General features: G+C 41.0%; 1 long non-coding RNA gene across 1 annotated transcript; it reads right to left on the bottom strand.

Annotated features, from left to right (window-relative positions):
* Positions 1–14,571: 14,571 nt before the first annotated feature.
* LOC115408584 (uncharacterized) lies at positions 14,572–17,684 on the bottom strand. Its single transcript, XR_003933777.1, has 3 exons — positions 17,455–17,684; positions 15,726–15,869; positions 14,572–15,226 (listed from the first exon to the last, which is right to left on the bottom strand). It is a non-coding gene; the product is annotated as an uncharacterized LOC115408584 (long non-coding RNA).

Raw genomic sequence — 17,684 nt, 5'->3', positions numbered from 1 at the left:
ACTAGATCAGATTACTGGACAGTAGTCTAGAACTGATAATACTAAAGATTGCAAGACTAGTTTAATTACACTTAGTGACATCAAAGCTGCACACCTTTTCACAACAGAAACGGCACTTCCCATCTTGGATACTATCTTATCAATATGTCTAGTCCACGATAACCTATTATCTAACACAACACCAAGTAATTTTGTTTCTTGTACTTGTTTTACAGGCACATTATTTATAAAAAGATTCAATTCAGGCTGTTCTTGTAAAGTTTATGTTGTACCAAATATAATCCTGTTTGTCTTCAATACATTAAGTACCAATTTATTTTTCCTTATCCATTCCACCACAGATAGCAATTCCTTCTGTAGGGACGTATTTAGCTCTGAGCATTTAGGTGCCGACAACCAGATTGTAGAATCATCTGCATACATTGATACAGTAGCCTTATCTAGTACTAGTGGTAAATCATTTGTATATAATAATGGCCCCAAACAGCTCCTTTGAGGCACTCCACAGCTGACCTCCCTCTCTTCAGAGTAACTGCCATTGAAGAAAACCTGTTGTTTTCTATTTGTTAAATAACTTTTCAACCATAACATTGATGACTGTGAAAACCCATAACATTCTAACTTTTTAATCAATAAGGGCCAATTCCAATTCCCATCTTAACCCTCAATCTCAACACTCAAGCTCAAAGCTCAATTTGAGGGTCCCTCAAAAATGAGAGTTGAGGGATATAATGTGACTTGGAAATGGGATACCACTTAAACGCAGTTACACCCTTAGACTGAAGAGGCCAGCACTATATCAGATGAATCGCAGCACTACGCGACGTAGAAGAAGAAAGCAAACGCGGAAACAAACAAGAAGAACAATGCTGAGGAGCGATGCCGAACAATACCGATCAGTGCCGGTGTCGTGCCGAAAAGTGACTGCCTGCCGAAAAATGACTGCCCCCTGAAAACACGCATCGACGTGTTTCTGTATTTCTCCACTGCTCGCATACGCTGTGTGGATGTTTCATAAAGTATTCTTTATGAATATTTGTAAAAGTAAATTTTTACAAATTACACACATAAACCATTATGTCAACAGACATCCCTCAGTTTCAGGGCGCAGTCACTTTTCAGCAGCTGAGTGATGTGAGGAGTGACACTGACCACTTCAAGGGAGGCGAGGGTAATATTCACAGAATTTGCACGACTGAAAGCAGGAGATCAGGCTCTGCATGTACAGTGATTTTTAGGTCAATGTCACCTCAAACATCGCTGAGTTACAGGGGGCAGTCACTTTCACGCAAGCAGCTGCTGAAAAGTGACTGCGCCCTGAAACTGAGGGATGTCTGTTGAAATAATGGTTTGTGTGTGTAATTTGTAAAAATTTACTCTTACAAATATTCATAAAGAATACTTTATGAAACATCCGCACAGCGTATGCGAGCAGTGGAGAAATACAGAAACATGTCGATGCGTGTTTTCAGGGGGGCAGTCATTTTTCGGCAGGCAGTCACTTTTCGGCACGACACCGGGCAGCGCCGAGGACGAGGAGCGCAGTGCGTCGGACTGCTGCACTGCGGGGCACACGGAACACAGAGTGTCGTGGCGCCCCTTGTACAACCGCGGCGCCCCCCTCGGGACGTGGCGCCCTAGGCGGCCGCCTAGTTCGCCTATGCCTAGAGCCGGCCCTGTCTGCCTGGACTCTGCCATTGTAGCAGCTGATCCTTTTTAAATCCCAACTGTGACTGGGAGACAGGAAGAGAGAGAATCACTAATTATTGATCACAGGTTCCCTCCTTACCCGTCTCCTATGGCTTCCTTGAGGTCTGCTTCACGACCTCTCCTCCACAGCTGAGCTCCTACCACACCCCACCACCACAATATATTGTGTGTGTCAGAAAAACAGAACTATTCAAACATCATCCACGTGATATTCAGGCCAACCCTCTTATTTTTTAAATCGCGAAAGAGAAGAACAAGATCTTGACTACCACATTTCATCCCAATAATATATCACCAGATAGAGTGAATAAAGAAACACGACTGCACCAACGGCAAAGCTGCAAGTTCTTGACAGAATATGTTGAGTGTTATGAATACAATTGTTCCTATAATGTTGATTATATATTGATTGAATATTGACTGTGAGCATAAATGACAAACAGAGCAGTTTGTGATGCAACTGCTTCTTTTTATTTGCTGATAATATAGAGCTTCAGACAGTCTGAGACAGAGTTACCACTATTAAACAAAAAAGATTAATCATGGAAAGAGAAAATTTTGTTCATACCTGTAATCAAATTGGTACAGAAGTGTACAAACAGTTAAGTTGAAAAATATCAGATAATATATGACTCATTACATTTTTTTTTCTTTTTTTGTTTTTTGGATTTAAGCATCAAAGAAACCCAAAAAATGCAACAAGAATGTAGAATTCAGTGTGGTTGAAGATTGTAGAATCAACAGGGCTTACTACAGGAACGGCAGCCAGTCGCATTGCTGAATTTATTATCTTCTCAACCTTTTTCACCTTCAAGTTTCTTTGACAGATATCAATCATCGCAGTTGACTGCATAAAGAAGAAAGCAAAGGACATGTGGCATCAAGAAAAAAATAGCTCCCCCTTGCCGCTGCCAAAAACTACAAATGAGGATTTGTTTAAAAATCTTCTCTGGAGTTTTTGAAAATAATAACTGACCTCTAAATGGAGGAGAGCACACTCTCCCACAGGAACGTTGGCAGCACTTCCAGCCTTTGGAGCAGTGTTTGTCATGAGAGCATGAACGTCGGTGAGGGGAAAAACACACAGAGTCCCCGTTGTAGTGAACTGAGGGGCATCTGAACAAGACTGAAAAATAGAAATGTTCAACAATGTGAAACGTTAACAAACAAAAATTTTTACAATTTATTACAGTTTAATGGTGAGAAGGACTAAACTGTAAGAAGAAAGTTTTTGTGTAGCCTCCAGTGGCCCCTGAAGCAATGAGCCGTGCTGCGCATGCGCGCGTCCTCTGAACTGAAAGCTTTGTTTACGGCTGCTGCGCACATGTGCAGTACGGCTCATAGCTTCAGGGGCTACTGGAAGCTGCACAACAACTTTCTTCTTCCAGTTTAGTGCAAAAGGGACGAATATCTATCAGATGAAGATGTTGTGGACGTGGAGGAGTGGCGTGAACAGACCATGATGAAACTTATGAGTTTTTGAACGATTAAAGCCGTTTTAGGAGCGGCGTTACATGCCCCGTCTACCAGCCGTATACAGATGTCCGCCGCTCGATTTTGGATCTAAAATTCTCCCGAAGCACTGTTTGGATCAGAAAAGCCTTCTGGGTGAGTATATTGTTCTACTTCATTCTATAAACAACGTGAAAGCTGTTTAAACCGCACTTTTCCTTTAAATGCAAGTTTGCATGAGGAATATTAAAAGTGACAAAATCTCACCCGGTGCAGTGCACACAGATTTACATCCTTTCCTGCAGCACTTCAGATTGCCCCCACAGCCATAGTCATGAGAGCAACCAGGCCAACTTTTGCACTTCCCAGTCAAAGGCCAGCTAACGCGAGGGCATCATCCAGGCTTGGGCGCTGAGAAAGAAAGAGAAATTATTGTTTTAAAACTGGAAATGTAGCATTTGACTGACTGTGTCCCATAAAAACAATGTCAAGACTTCAATTCCACAACAATTTATTGGTGAAAAGGACGCAACTAAAGATTTGGAAGGTTTCTATTTGAAAATGAGAAAGACTAGTCTGAAAGTAAGAAAAACAGGAGACAGAAACTTTTAAAGTTCAGGATGCAGCATTTGTGGCAGACAGGACAGCCTTTAACTCATGCACAACCTATCATGGATCATTTAACCTCACCTCCTTCTTTTGATAAGCAAACAAATAAATAAATAAATCAAATGGGCTTTAAAATAGTCAGTTGTGGTATGCACTGTACATCTTGAACGATACTACTAAATGATGGGCTCTCTGGTGGAGGACCAGTTCTTAAGATAATGTAAAGAAGGCTCATTTTAAGGTCTCGCAAAAACATCTCATAGTTTTTAGAACTTAGGAGGCTACTTTAGTTCTTCAGTAAACTTCTCTATTATTCAAAACAGAAAAAAAATCTCCATGACAGAAAATTCAAAACTTCAAATGAAGTATTTAAGAATGTCTTGTTACTTCAGCCACATCTCACCTGGTGCAACGCACACAGATCGACATCCTTTCCTGCAGCACTTCAGATAGCCAGGACATTGATGGTCATTAGAGCACCCAGGACAACTTTTGCATTTCCAATTTCCAGAAAAGCCAAAATGGGGGCATTTTCCTGGCTTGCCTAATGAGGAAGAGAAATCAATGTTGGAAAAAAGAATTCAGGTTTTGAATGTTTTATTTCCGTTAAATACAATAACAGGTCATGTATTCCACAACTGTTTGATAAATAAGAGGGTTAAATATTTAGCAGTTCTAAAACTTGTCTTGTACAGAGTCAAAGCCAGGAAACACTCCAGGCTTGATTCAAAAGATACGAAACACAACATTTATGAAAGTATATACAAAGTTTTTGATTTCTATTCTTTGTTGAAGTGTAATAGTTTAAAAACAAACATACCGTGAAGAAACCCGGCCTCTGAGAACCCGATTGCAACCAGAATCAGGATCAATGCGCAGACTGTAGACAGGCGTCCCTCCATGGCTCCACTTCCTGCACACCAGGATGCAGCCGATGTTTGGGCAAAAATCTCTGGACATATATACTGATACAGAGCAGTTCAGCCAGACGATTGGTCTGCTCCTCCATTTAACAAGAGGATTCTGACACGTCCCTCTGTCTACTGATGGTTTCTTACAGAAGAAGTCATCACAAAAAAACTGTAATGAAGATTAAGTGTTTTTCCTTCAGCAGAATAGATTCAATGCTTTCTCCACCCTTCAACATTTTTCCATACATTAAAATAACTAACAACATGGTCAAAAGCTACATAATGTGTATCTTCACTAATGACAGCCTTCTATTATGTTGTGCTGATCAGCTGACGCACGCCAAGGTATGGTATTTTCTTCAAAGCTCTAATCTCGGTTGTCCAGCAACAGCTCACAGAAAAAAAAGAAGAAAAAAAAAACACCAGTGGTAGTTTTGTTGTCCTGGGGTTTAAGTCTCCGTAGGGGTCTGGTTCTCATGGCTGGCAGTAAGTCGGACCTGTTCCCGGTGCATGTTGGACTCTCACAGGGCTGCTTTTTGTCACTGGTTCGGTTCATAATCTTGTATCAAGTTACAAAAAATGTAGGTTAAACATAAATTTTAACTGTACACTGATGCTTTATATGAAGTAGAATGGCAAAGCAGACCTAATGCATGGTGTACCAAAGCAGATATACTGTGTATTTGAATATGGCAACAAGTCAACAATCCCCAACACAGCTGGACTCAGCTCCTCATCTGTACCTCCCCACTTACAGTGAGACATAACTTGAAGCACTCCTGTTGTTGTAACTGGTCATGTTTCTCTGGTGAACTTGTTAAAATTCACACTCAATTTTTTTTTTCAGCCAAAAACAGATTCCTGACCTCTTGAGCTGCATGGCGACACTCATTGGCTATGTCTGAATGTCCACACTCTTCCCTCTATAGGGCACCACATAGTGAAGACGCCATTTGTAGGGCTGTCCGAATGTCCAGATAGCAAAAAGACGGGCCCTAGAAATTTCCCACAATGCATCTCGGAAAGTAGTGACCATCGATGGTTCCTAGACGGCTCAATATTACCCATCGTGCATTGCGAATCTATGCATGTATGAATGTATGAATTGAATTTCTTCAATGATTAGAAAGATGACAAGGAAAGTAAAATGCAGAATAAGAGCACATTTTTAAAAAATATTACAAATGTTTTTTGTGTCGTGGAATTACGTCTTCGCGAGCCGGTGTGTCTGGTTTCCATGGTACCGGCCAGGGGTCACGTAATCAGCGCTGAGGGAAAAAGTAGGGAGCCGCTCGTCCGAAATCGCCAACGGATTCAGGGCACTATAAAGTCCAATCCAGCATTTTTTAGTGATTGAGGGGTTAGGCCATCTTGTGGACATTCGGGCACAGCCATTGTGCACGCTTGATGTTTTATTTTTTCACCCATTTTCTGTTCCAACTGCACGATTAATCAAAATGTATGTTTTCATTCATGCTTCCTGAAGTGACCAGCAGAGCATTTGCTGACTCAGGTCTGATGCTGGTTAGCAGGAGCTTCTAAATCCACAAACAGTTATTACCATCTGAAATGCTCAGGAAAAGAAAAAAAACAAAAAACAATCATGACCTCCTTAGACACTCAATAGAGCAGAGAAACAAAATCTACTCCCACTTTAACAAGAAAACTTACAACGTACAAACAACGATAACTTATTTGCAGTAATTGTTTATTGTTTATTGTTTTTTTTTAAGATTCAGAGCAAGAGTTATCATGCTGTCCTTTGGTTGCAGATTGTTGAATCAGCAGGTTTGAAGAGGAATGGCGGCCACTTGTCCTTCTGAATTTCTTCTCTTCTGAACCTTCTTCAAAACAAAGGAATGATATCTGAAAAAAAAAGAGATGAATGACTCAACTTGAAAAAAAGGAAAAGTAAACACGCTCTCGAATTCACCGGTCAGTTTCTGAAAAGAAAAAAAAAAAATCAATCACATTCTTATCTCACCTGGAAATGGTGGAACACAAACACGCCCACACTGCTGGCTGCAGCACTTCAGACGATGCTCGCAGTCACTGTCACGAGTGCACAGGTGCTTTATTCCTGAAGGACAGTTGAATCCTGCTAACCAGTGAATCAGGGGGCAGTTTCCTGGCTTGTTTGTATCTAAAGAGAAAACAAGACATATAATATAAAAATTACACTGAAAAAATGGTGAGTTAAGTCACTCGTCCTCAAACTGAAATCAACAATCCAGCAAGTCCCTTTTCTTTCCAGTGGCTTTAAAACTTTAAAACTTCCCCGGTGTATCGGGTCAGTCATTGTCTTGTTCACTGTTCCTTGCTGAATAAACACGCCGCGATAAAGATCTCCAATATTTACCATGTATTTTTTAAAGAAGCCAGTTGTATTCAAGTCTTACTGAGGTCTGGTGACGTGCATACCGCTCCACACTGATTCTTGCAACACTTTTTTTCCCCTTTGCATTCGTAGTCTTTCTCACACTCAGGCAGCACATGAGGACACACCACGTGTCTGGAGAAGGGAAGCCGAGGGCACACTCCAGGCTTGACTGAAAGAGCAGAGATGAAAACATGTACAAAACCAGACAAGCAAATCTTTTATCTCTGTGTTGTGTTGTCCAGTACAGCATCAGGCATCATCTTCCACAGTCATCACTTCGACAAGAACAAGATTTATCAGAGGCTCTTTGGAGCAAAGGTTCAGACTGGACTTAAATTAAGTGTCACGGTTGAATTCAGATTTGTGATTGCAGTGACAGTTGAAAGGGAAACCCACGTGCGTCACTACTTGGAAGAAAAACGAATGCAAATTGGTTCAAGCTGGCCAAATTGTTACCTGTAAACAGAACAATCAGACCTGATTCAACGCGGTTTTAGTAGATATTTAGAAGCTTCATGCAGTCATGAAGTTTGTTCTGATCAGGGAAACCCGCACGACCATCACACAAGAAAATATAGTTCCATCTCACCCTCATCTTTGATTGGTAAAGGATCCGCGCACAGAGGTCCACATTGATTCTTGCAGCATTTTTGTTTCCCTTTGCAGTCGCGGTCACTCTCACACTCAGGTCGCACATTGTAAACACACTCCAAATGTCTGGAGTAGGGAAACCGAGGACACACTCCAGGCTTGACTGAAAAGACAGAGATGAAAACATCAAGAAAATGTTGCTCTCTAAAGCAAAGTAAAGGTTTCTCGTTCACATTAATCCATCGGGAACGACCAAACTTAGATTTCCCAGATTCTCACTTGACCATAACTTTAGTTTGTACAATAACTGAAGAACACAGTGCCACAGTCAAACACACTTTCGTGATTATCTGGACAGCATTCATCATATACACACCCATTACGGTTCTTTCACCCCACATTTAATGAGTTGACAAACAAATTCGTTTTTCTTTGTCCACTCCTGCCCCTCTTGAAAAACATTTGAAGTTCATCACTCCATTGGAGCAAAACACAGCCACATTCTATAGACCCACTTCTATCCTGATCTGCATGCAAGGGCAGCTGCTTATAAAGCCACCCAGTATGAGACACCCACACTACCATCATCTAGGAAAAGATTCTTCCATCTCACCCTCGTCTTTGATTGGTAAAGGATCCGCGCACACAGGGCCACACTGATTCCTGCAACATTTTTGTTTCCCTCTGCAGTCGCTGTCACTCTCACACAGAGGTCGCACGCTGTAAGCACACACCAAATGTGTGGAGGGAAACCGAGGACACACTCCAGGCTTGACTGAAAAGACAGAGAAGAAAACAAACACAGAACTGTTAAATCTTTCATCACTTATTTGCTGTCTCGTGCAGTGCCAAGGTTTCTCATTCAAAGGAATTCATTCATCAGGAAGGACGAAACTAAGATTATGTAATTTGACCACAAGTGTAGTTTGTATAACAACGGGACAAAGCTGTGCCGCAGTCAAACCCACATTTATGATTACAGATATTCATCATACACACACCCATCACGGTTCTTTCACCACACCCCCTACATTTAATGAGTTGAGAAACTCATAACAAAACAAATTGTTTTTGCTCATGCCATCAAAAAAAAAAAAAAAAAAAAAAAAAGAAAACACTTGAATTTATCACTCCATTGGAGTAAAACATTAACAGATTCAGTACTGGTACATAAATCTCCATGTAATGGCGGCTCATGCATAGGCGGTCACCCAATACGAAATGTTTTTTACTCCACTCGGTCTGAAGGCGACGCAGCTTTTCATGTTGATGACCTTGTAAGACTTGCTCCCACTGAAGTTTGCTTTATATTAAAACCTCTGAAGAGTATATTGAGCCTGAATACACCACGCCAGTACTTAACGGCAACAACAGGGAAACCCACACTACTGTCACGCAAGAGAAGATTGTTCCATCTCACCCTCATCTTTGATCGGTAAAGGATCTGCACACACTGGCCCACAATGGTTCTTGCAACATTTTTGTTTCCCTCTGCAGTCGCTGTCACTCTCACACAGAGGTCGCACGCTGTAAGCACACACCAAATGTGTGGAGGGAAACCGAGGACACACTCCAGGCTTGACTGAAAGGACAGAGAAGAAAACAAACACAGAACTGTTAAATCTTTCATCACTTATTTGCTGTCTCGTGCAGTGCCAAGGTTTCTCATTCAAAGGAATTCATTCATCAGGAAGGACGAAACTAAGATTATGTAATTTGACCACAAGTGTAGTTTGTATAACAACAGGACAAAGCTGTGCCACAGTCAAACCCACATATATGATTACAGATATTCATCATACACACACCCATCACGGTTCTTTCACCACACCCCCTACATTTAATGAGTTGAGAAACTCATAACAAAACAAATTGTTTTTGCTCATGCCATCAAAAAAAAAAAAAAAAAAAGAAAACACTTGAATTTATCACTCCATTGGAGTAAAACATTAACAGATTCAGCACAAGTACTGATGCATAAATCTCCATGTAACGGCGGCTCATGCATAGGCGGTCACCCAATACAAAATGTTTTTTACTCCATTTGGTCTGAAGGCGACGCAGCTTTTCATGTTGATGATCTTGTAGGACTTGCTCCCACTGAAGTTTGCTTTATATTAAAACCTCTGAAGAGTATATTGAGCCTGAATACACCACGCCAGTACTTAACGGCAACAACAGGGAAACCCACACTACTGTCACGCAAGAGAAGATTGTTCCATCTCACCCTCATCTTTGATCGGTAAAGGATCCGCACACACTGGCCCACAATGGTTCTTGCAACATTTTTTTTTCCCTTTGCAGTCGCGGTCACTCTCACACTCAGGTCGCACATGTGGAGGACACACAAAATGTCTGGGAAAGGGAAAATGAGGGCACACTCCGGGCTTGACTGAAAGAACAGAGATGGAAACATAAATAAAACTGTGCAAGACAACCACATTCTCCAGAATCACTTGAATATTGATCTCCATGTAAAGGCAGCTGATGCTTCGGTAATCACCCAATATGGGACACCCACACTACCATCATATAAGACAATATTGTTCCATCTCACCTTCATCTTTGATTGGTAAAGGATCCACACACAAACGGCCACATTGATTACTGCAACATTTTTGCTTCCCTGTGCATTCGTAGTCTTTGTCACACTCAGGTAGCACATGAGGACACAAAAAGAGTCTGGAGAAGGGAAAAGGAGGGCACACTCCCGGCTTGACTGAAAGGACAGAGAGCAAAACATTCACTGACATTACAACGCTGAAATCGGTTGTCTCCTATTTGCCGTCTGATACAGTGTCAACACTTTTCTATCACAGTAGTTACTTCATCATGAGGTCCAAGTGTAGTTTGGACTGATAATAAGAGAACACAGTTACAGTGTAACATTCATGCAGTGACAGATTTATGGTTGCTTGGTTAGTCTTCCACACATGCACACCCATTATGGAACAATATCAACATTGTTTTAATCCCGTTTGTTGCCCTTGAAAATAATATCAGGCTTTGTCCTTCACATCTGCTTAATTCCTAAGTAAAGAATCAACAGATGGTGTTAAAATATAATAACCTAAGAGTTAAAACAGTAAATCGTTGGATTCATCCAGTATTCAAACCAAAACCTGGTAGAAATGTAAGAACCGTATGAGTCTCACAGTGGATGCAAATGACGCACATTCACAGGTTTATGTTCAAAACAGGTGAGTCCAAACATACATACCTCTTATAATTATGCTGGTGTCAGATCGCCCAATTAATCCCAGAAACAGGATCAGTGCACAGGCTGTAGACAGTTGACCCTTCATTTTCCAGTTCCCTACAATGAAGAAAACAAGTGATATATCCTGCCAGCGCAGCAGGCCAGTCAGAGGCTACCATGCTCTATTATGGGTTACAGATGAGGAAACTATGCAAATTAGGGAAAATTTACAATTAAAAACCATAATCAACATGTCAATATTAGGATACTCTCACCAACCCGATGTATCTGGAGATATGTTGAGTTTGACGATGGGAGTGCAGAAGTTGGTGAATGTCCCAGCAGGTCTCTGCGCTCTGGTGAGGCTGTTGAGGGTTTGAGGCAGAAGCTTCTCCTGGGAGCTGAGCGGTCCAGCTAAGAAATGCCGTGTCAGATTATCATGTTTAAGTGAAAAGACTGCGTCACTGTGTATCAGAAAGACCAGATAGCGAACAGAAAGTATATCAGCAGATGATATTGTGAGTGCACTGTGTACATCCACACTATGCAGTGATAGTAAGACTGCCATCTGTGTCAGAAGCAGAGAACGTGTCATTCCACTCAAGTTACTTCAAAGCCTCTTTATTGAACCATCTCTCTCGAAAACCATCAACACTTGATTTTATGCACCTGCTATTTCAGACTGTTTGAGACTGAATGTTTTGCAGCACTACCATGTCAGCAGTAAGGGAAATTTATCCAAGCACAAAATTATCGCTTCAGTGTCATGACACGACAGCGTTGGCATCAGCATTCAAATCAGTAGGCAGGAAATGTTTATAGATGACAGTGGCAAGGTGACCCTGCTCCCTGTACCATGTTCATGTTTGAAAAAAAAAAAACATGTTGATCCTGCATGATACTGAAAAGTTTTCTTCTGAATACACAATAACTGTATATTTTATTTAGTAAATTTATACACGGAGCAAGAGCTATTTTACCCCAAACACAATTCAATCTCTGTAATAAATATAGTGAAAAATATCTTAAAGTGTCACCATGAGTTTTTCTGAGCTGATGAACTCACATATCTGTGTTTGAAAGAATGTTTGATGGATTTGCGTTGCATGAGGCTGTGTTTGTAAGAGCCAAAAAGAAAATTATTTTTCTTCTTTGGGTATTTAGTGCAACTTTTGTGATGGTTTTTGGTCTACGAGGTATTCTCTATCATGCAAAAAAAAAAAGAAGTATTATTTTAACTCGGGTTGGAAAATGTGTTGTTTTTGGGCTGGAAAAAGTAAGATGTGGCAACACATGTGATCTACACAAGGCTGCCAAACTTTCAAAAGGTAATGTAATGTATGTCATTTTCTCCAGCAGAATGTGGTTGCTAATCTCCAAGGACCACCAACTGATGGGAAGATGGGAATCACATGACCATGACACTGCAGTGCACTTCCTGGCCTCACATCGAGCAATTCCCATACACTGACCCTCCAAAGCTCCGGGTACGGTGGAGTATTATTACCTTAGATGTCGTGCCAGAGAGGCCTCACTTTTGTACACAGCCAGGGGAAAAAGAAAAAGGAACCAACTTCAGTATCACACCTGAAGCACTTCTCTGACAAGTTAGATTTGAAAGAAGATAAGTTTCCTGTTTGGTGCCATCGGTCCAAAATCTTACTAATACAGTCGTGTACTGATAAGATCAACTTCAGTCACGTCCATTTTGTTTTAAAGTTGTGACTCTCATACGAAGTTCTGATCAAATGCTTCAATATGGGGTTATTTGTCCTGTTGGCTACTGTTTTACTTGAAAATGAAGTCACTGTGTCCCTTTTATTTCAGAGCATGCAGCTCAATATGTGTCCACAATGGGGCGCCACTGCCCTCGAAGGATGAGATAGATGTTACTTCAGCTGCAGTAGTGGACAGTTGAAGTCCCCCTGATTGATAATCCCCATGTTAAATTCTTCATGACAATATCTGGAATTGCTTACATTTCCATATCAATTGTGTTACAGCCTCAACATGGATGACAGACAAGATTCGCGGAGAGAGAGAGAGAGAGAGAGAGAGAGAGACCATAACATATGCTTGTAAGGATGCCAGAACGCAAGAGTAAAATTCAGTTCACCTACTTTATTTTTTTTCCTTCTCAAAATATTAAATCAACCAGATCATGGAAAGGAAATAAAGAAAAAGAAAACCTCCCTGCATCAACCTCTAAACCTGCCTGCAGATAACTTATAAGACTAAATACACAAAAAGATGTGAAAAGATGGACTATCAGAAATTTTCAGCCTCAAACTAAAATAACAAACCAAAATCAAGAAAAAACTCTGACATTGTATGTGCTCCAAGAGAGAGCAGGTTGAAAACCCACTGAGAAGTTGAAAAAAAGGAAGAGGAAAGCCAGAGCCAATTCCTCACCTGAACACATAACAATCGCTTGACACTTACCAGGATAAGAGATGATAACTTTATTTTCCCCGCACTGCTTAAAAATGATTGATTCATTCATTCATTCATTTTCTGCTGCTTTATCCCTTTCGGGGTCGCAGGTGGCTGGAGCCAATCCCAGCTGCTGTGGGCGAAGGCGGGGTACACCCTGGACAGTTCGCCAGTCTGTCGCAGGGCTGACATATATGGACAAACAACCATTCACTCACACATTCATACCTAGGGGCAATTTAGGGTGATCAATTAACCTACCATGCATGTTTTTGGACCGTGGGAGGAAGCCGGAGTACCCGGAGGGAACCCACGCACACACGGGGAGAACATGCAAACTCCACACAGAAAGGCCCTGAGCCCCGGCCGGTATTTGAACCCAGGACCTTCTTGCTGTGAGGCAAGAGCGCTAATCACTGCGCCACCGTGATTGAGTTCAACATAATTAATATTATGAGCTCATGCAAATTGACGCTAGTAACTTCAGTGTTTTTGTTTCATGTTTTCTACTGCAGTAAGTTTACCATATAAGTATTGAAAAGTTGATTAATCTAAAGAAAAAGGACACAACATTGTCTCATGCAAGCAAAAATTAAATTGTGAGTTCATTTAAATAAAAAACAGGGAAATAATGCTCTGCAGCTCCGGGTCCTGCTCCGTGATCTTCATCAAGATGAAGGCAACATGTCAGTGAGTAAGATTCAGTGAGATCTTCATAAGATTAAGATTATATGCACTTGTCCAGATGTTGAAAGAACTTGTTTTTTTCTAATACAGGACAACTCACCTTAACTGAGTAAGCCTTTTTTTAACCTGAAAGTGCAAGTAACTTACTATATTGATTGGAAATGTTACAAAACAATAAAAAATAAGAAGAGGAAGCATTTTAAATCACAATGGTCACATTTAGAGTGTACCAGAGAATGGGATCAAATAGTTTTAGTACTTTTCTCCTAAATTTAACAACATCTCTCCATGTTCTGGTCATGACCCCAGCACTGGCTGTTTCTCAGGTCCCAGAGTAACTGAATACTCTCAGAGCCACACATCTCCTTCACACAGAGCTCCTTTCAGTCGTCCCTTTGTGGAACTGATGAAGTGCTTCCTCTAGTGGCCGCAGGACGTCACACCAGATGGAAATGAATATGCTCTGGAGAAGTTTACCGTCATAAATCTACATTAAATAACATGAGTTAAAAATGAAAGAATAAAACAAATAAACCACCATGAATGCAAATACTTTATTTAGAATAGAATAGAATAGAAAATATTTCATTAATCTCAGATGGAAAGGCTTCAATTTAATTTACTTGTGAAAATGACACTCTATGCCTCGTCAGAGATAAAGAGGTAAAAACTTTTTTTCATCACTTCAACACAGCTACGATTGTGGCTCAACTTCATGAATCAGAAACAGCAGTTTGTTTAATTACATGAGATCTAGAAATGCTTCACACATGGTTCATGCATATTTTGAGTTGGATTCTCAAAGTCGGCTTGCTGTCACGCCAGATGGAGCCATTTCCACTCTTTCCAGGGATGTTTCCAGATATTAGTCACAAGTTCACGGATACTGCATTTCAAATCTGACAACACTGACCAGTTACTTTACCCTTCAGTGCTGACTGTTACTGCTGTCGCAGGAATATGTTGTTCAATCACACAATACTGACAAGATGGTTGAAGTAGATCTTAGATAATCATATATGAAGGACTTGTTGGGTTAAATAGAGAAAGACTGAAAGCAAAGTTTACCAGATGATTTGTAAACCTAGAAAGTATGAAAGTAATCACAAAGAAGAAGTATTGCTAATGTGTTGTAGAATCCACATCCATTCCCAAACGTTATCGTGCATCAAGTGTTCTCTCCTGGACACGACCATCATGGAGGCAGCTGTTATTGGGAAGTGCCCTGGGAATGCCTGCAGACACCTGGCTTCACTATAAACAAACAAGACAGGAAGACATTCATTGCTCTGCCACACATGTCCACATCCGTTGCTGCAGCACTTTTCAGTTTTGGGGCAGTTGCTGTCAGTCGAGCAGAAGTTGACGCAAATGCCAAAGCCTGAAGGCTTCAGACACCGTCCCGGCTTTACTGATGAATAAGAGTGCACCGAGGAAGGCTTCTGGTGTGTCCTTTTCTTATGGTGTGTGTGCTTTTGAAATTGAATCAATATTAAATGCTCGCCTTCAGCTGTATAAATGATGAACAGGATTTTTCACACTGTTAGTTTTTCAAAGTTTGTGCAATTGGTGAGTAAAACCAATACATTTTTTTATTGTTATGTTATACAGATCACACATTGAGGTCAGAGTGAGTGAACAGAAAAACAGTTGCGTCTAACCTTGTGCCGAGTGTGAGATCTGACCATGTGCTCATGAGAATTTATACATAAAAAACATCTGACAGATTTCTTTTTTTTAAATCACTTCTCACCTTTGAATGGTGCGACGCATGTGCGTCCACATTTCTTGGTGCAGCACTTCTTTTCTCCAGGACAGTCATTGTCATTGACGCAAGCATGGGCACACTGGCTCAAATCCCTGCCCAAATGTGGAGGGGGACATTTCCCTGCTTTTTCTGTAGGGGACATTAAAATAGCATGTTTGGTGGGTTTTAAATTATGGAAGCGTATTGCGTTTACATGAAAAAATCAAAAACATCGACTTTGTTTTTCTGAATCAACAAAATAACTGTGTTCTGGATGCTTTTAGTTTCATAAAGTGGTGGATGGTTCTGCTGAGCTCTGTCGTGTTCAACTTTGTGCCATTTCAAGTGGTTTTAACAGCGGATCGAGCTTCCTCTGCTCTGCGGAGGACACAGCCGCTGCATGAAACACAGTTTAGCATTAACCCAGCTGACCAAGGTTTGCAGCTGATATTTGGAAAACATCTAAATTTGTGTGAAACTATTGATGGCAGAGGGGTTTTAGCTACAAGCGCCGTGTCATTGTGTTTCGAATGAAACACCAATAGCCAGACACGGTCAATTTTTATTTTTACATAAAACTGTATCTCATAATTATGAGATAATTATGTTATTAATTCGGAAAAACAAAGCCGAATTTTTATTTTTTCATTAAACTGTATCTCATAATTACAAAATAATTATGTCGTTAATTCAGAAAAACAGAGTCGACATGTATTTTTCATGTGGCTGCAACATACTTTTGTATTAAATAACTGTAAAAAAATTATTTAACAAACATACAGTTCTTGACTATAAGAGAATTGTTCTTGTTCTTCAATAGTCTACCTAATTTGGACCTCCACATTTCTATATTCACAAATAATTAGAGCATGTCTCTAAATGAAAGTTACGTACTATGTAACTATGGTTCTATGAATCCCAGATGACCGCCAGAAGACGGTGCTGAAAGCACAGAATGTTCCTCTCACGCATGTGAAGGTCCAGTATGTGTACCAACAACGTCATCTCAGGTTTGGCTCCACTCTTCACGCATGCAGTTAGCGTACAGCTGAAGATTGTGGGATGAGCCTATATGGCTTTGTACTGCGTTGCTGGGAACCTTATGACCGTGTTGGATGGAGTAGCGAAGTTCACCCTCCAAAGGCTGCAATGGCTGTTCTCAGTTTTTCGAATCCTTCTAAGGTGGGTTGGCGTCACTGTGGCATCTCCACTGGGCAAGGGATTCAGGGAGCCGCTGTAGGGCTGTTCCCTCTGTTAGGCGCAGCCGGTTGGAACGTATGGGCTCTGCAGTTTGTCTTTTGTGTTGGTGGCATACACCGCTTTTCCTCAACTTATCGCATGGCCGAGTCACACTCCCTGCTCTAAGGGCAGAAGGAAGAGGGACGCGCCATGTGGCCGCTCTCTCTCCTGGATGTAGCTTTAGCTCACTGTCTACTCAATTGCAGTATGACAACAGGTGGAGGTTGTTCGTGGAGTGGTGCAACATCCGTAGGGAAGATCTTGTGCTGTGCCTGATCCCTGCGGTTCTGGATTTTTTGTAATCTCTCCTAAATAGGGGTTGATCATTGCATTCATCAGTGCATGGGTCCAAAGTTAAAGCTGTCAGAATCCAAATCCCACAGTTTAAAAAAAAAAAAAAAACAATCTGAAAAAAGTCAGTTTTGATTTAATCAAAAAGAGATCTAACCTTTCACCAAAGTGTCACAAGAAAACAGTCATTTCATTAGTATCTCACCTCTGAATGACAGTGTGCACACACGTCCACATCCTGTGATGGTGCACTCCTGATTTTCGGGGCAGTCGTGATCATCAACACATTTTTTAGTACATGAGGCCAAAGGCAAAAGTTGACTGTCAGCATCCTGTTCCCACGGTTCAGATTGACCTGAAACAAAAGAGAATTCAACATGAACATGAGCATTAGAATAATCCCTGCAGGGTGGCATGACACTCAATTGTTTGTCT

The sequence above is a fragment of the Salarias fasciatus genome, chromosome 20 (genome assembly GCF_902148845.1).
Source record: "Salarias fasciatus chromosome 20, fSalaFa1.1, whole genome shotgun sequence".
Lineage (NCBI taxonomy): Eukaryota > Metazoa > Chordata > Actinopteri > Blenniiformes > Blenniidae > Salarias > Salarias fasciatus.
This window is presented reverse-complemented; position numbering and strand designations above follow the sequence as displayed.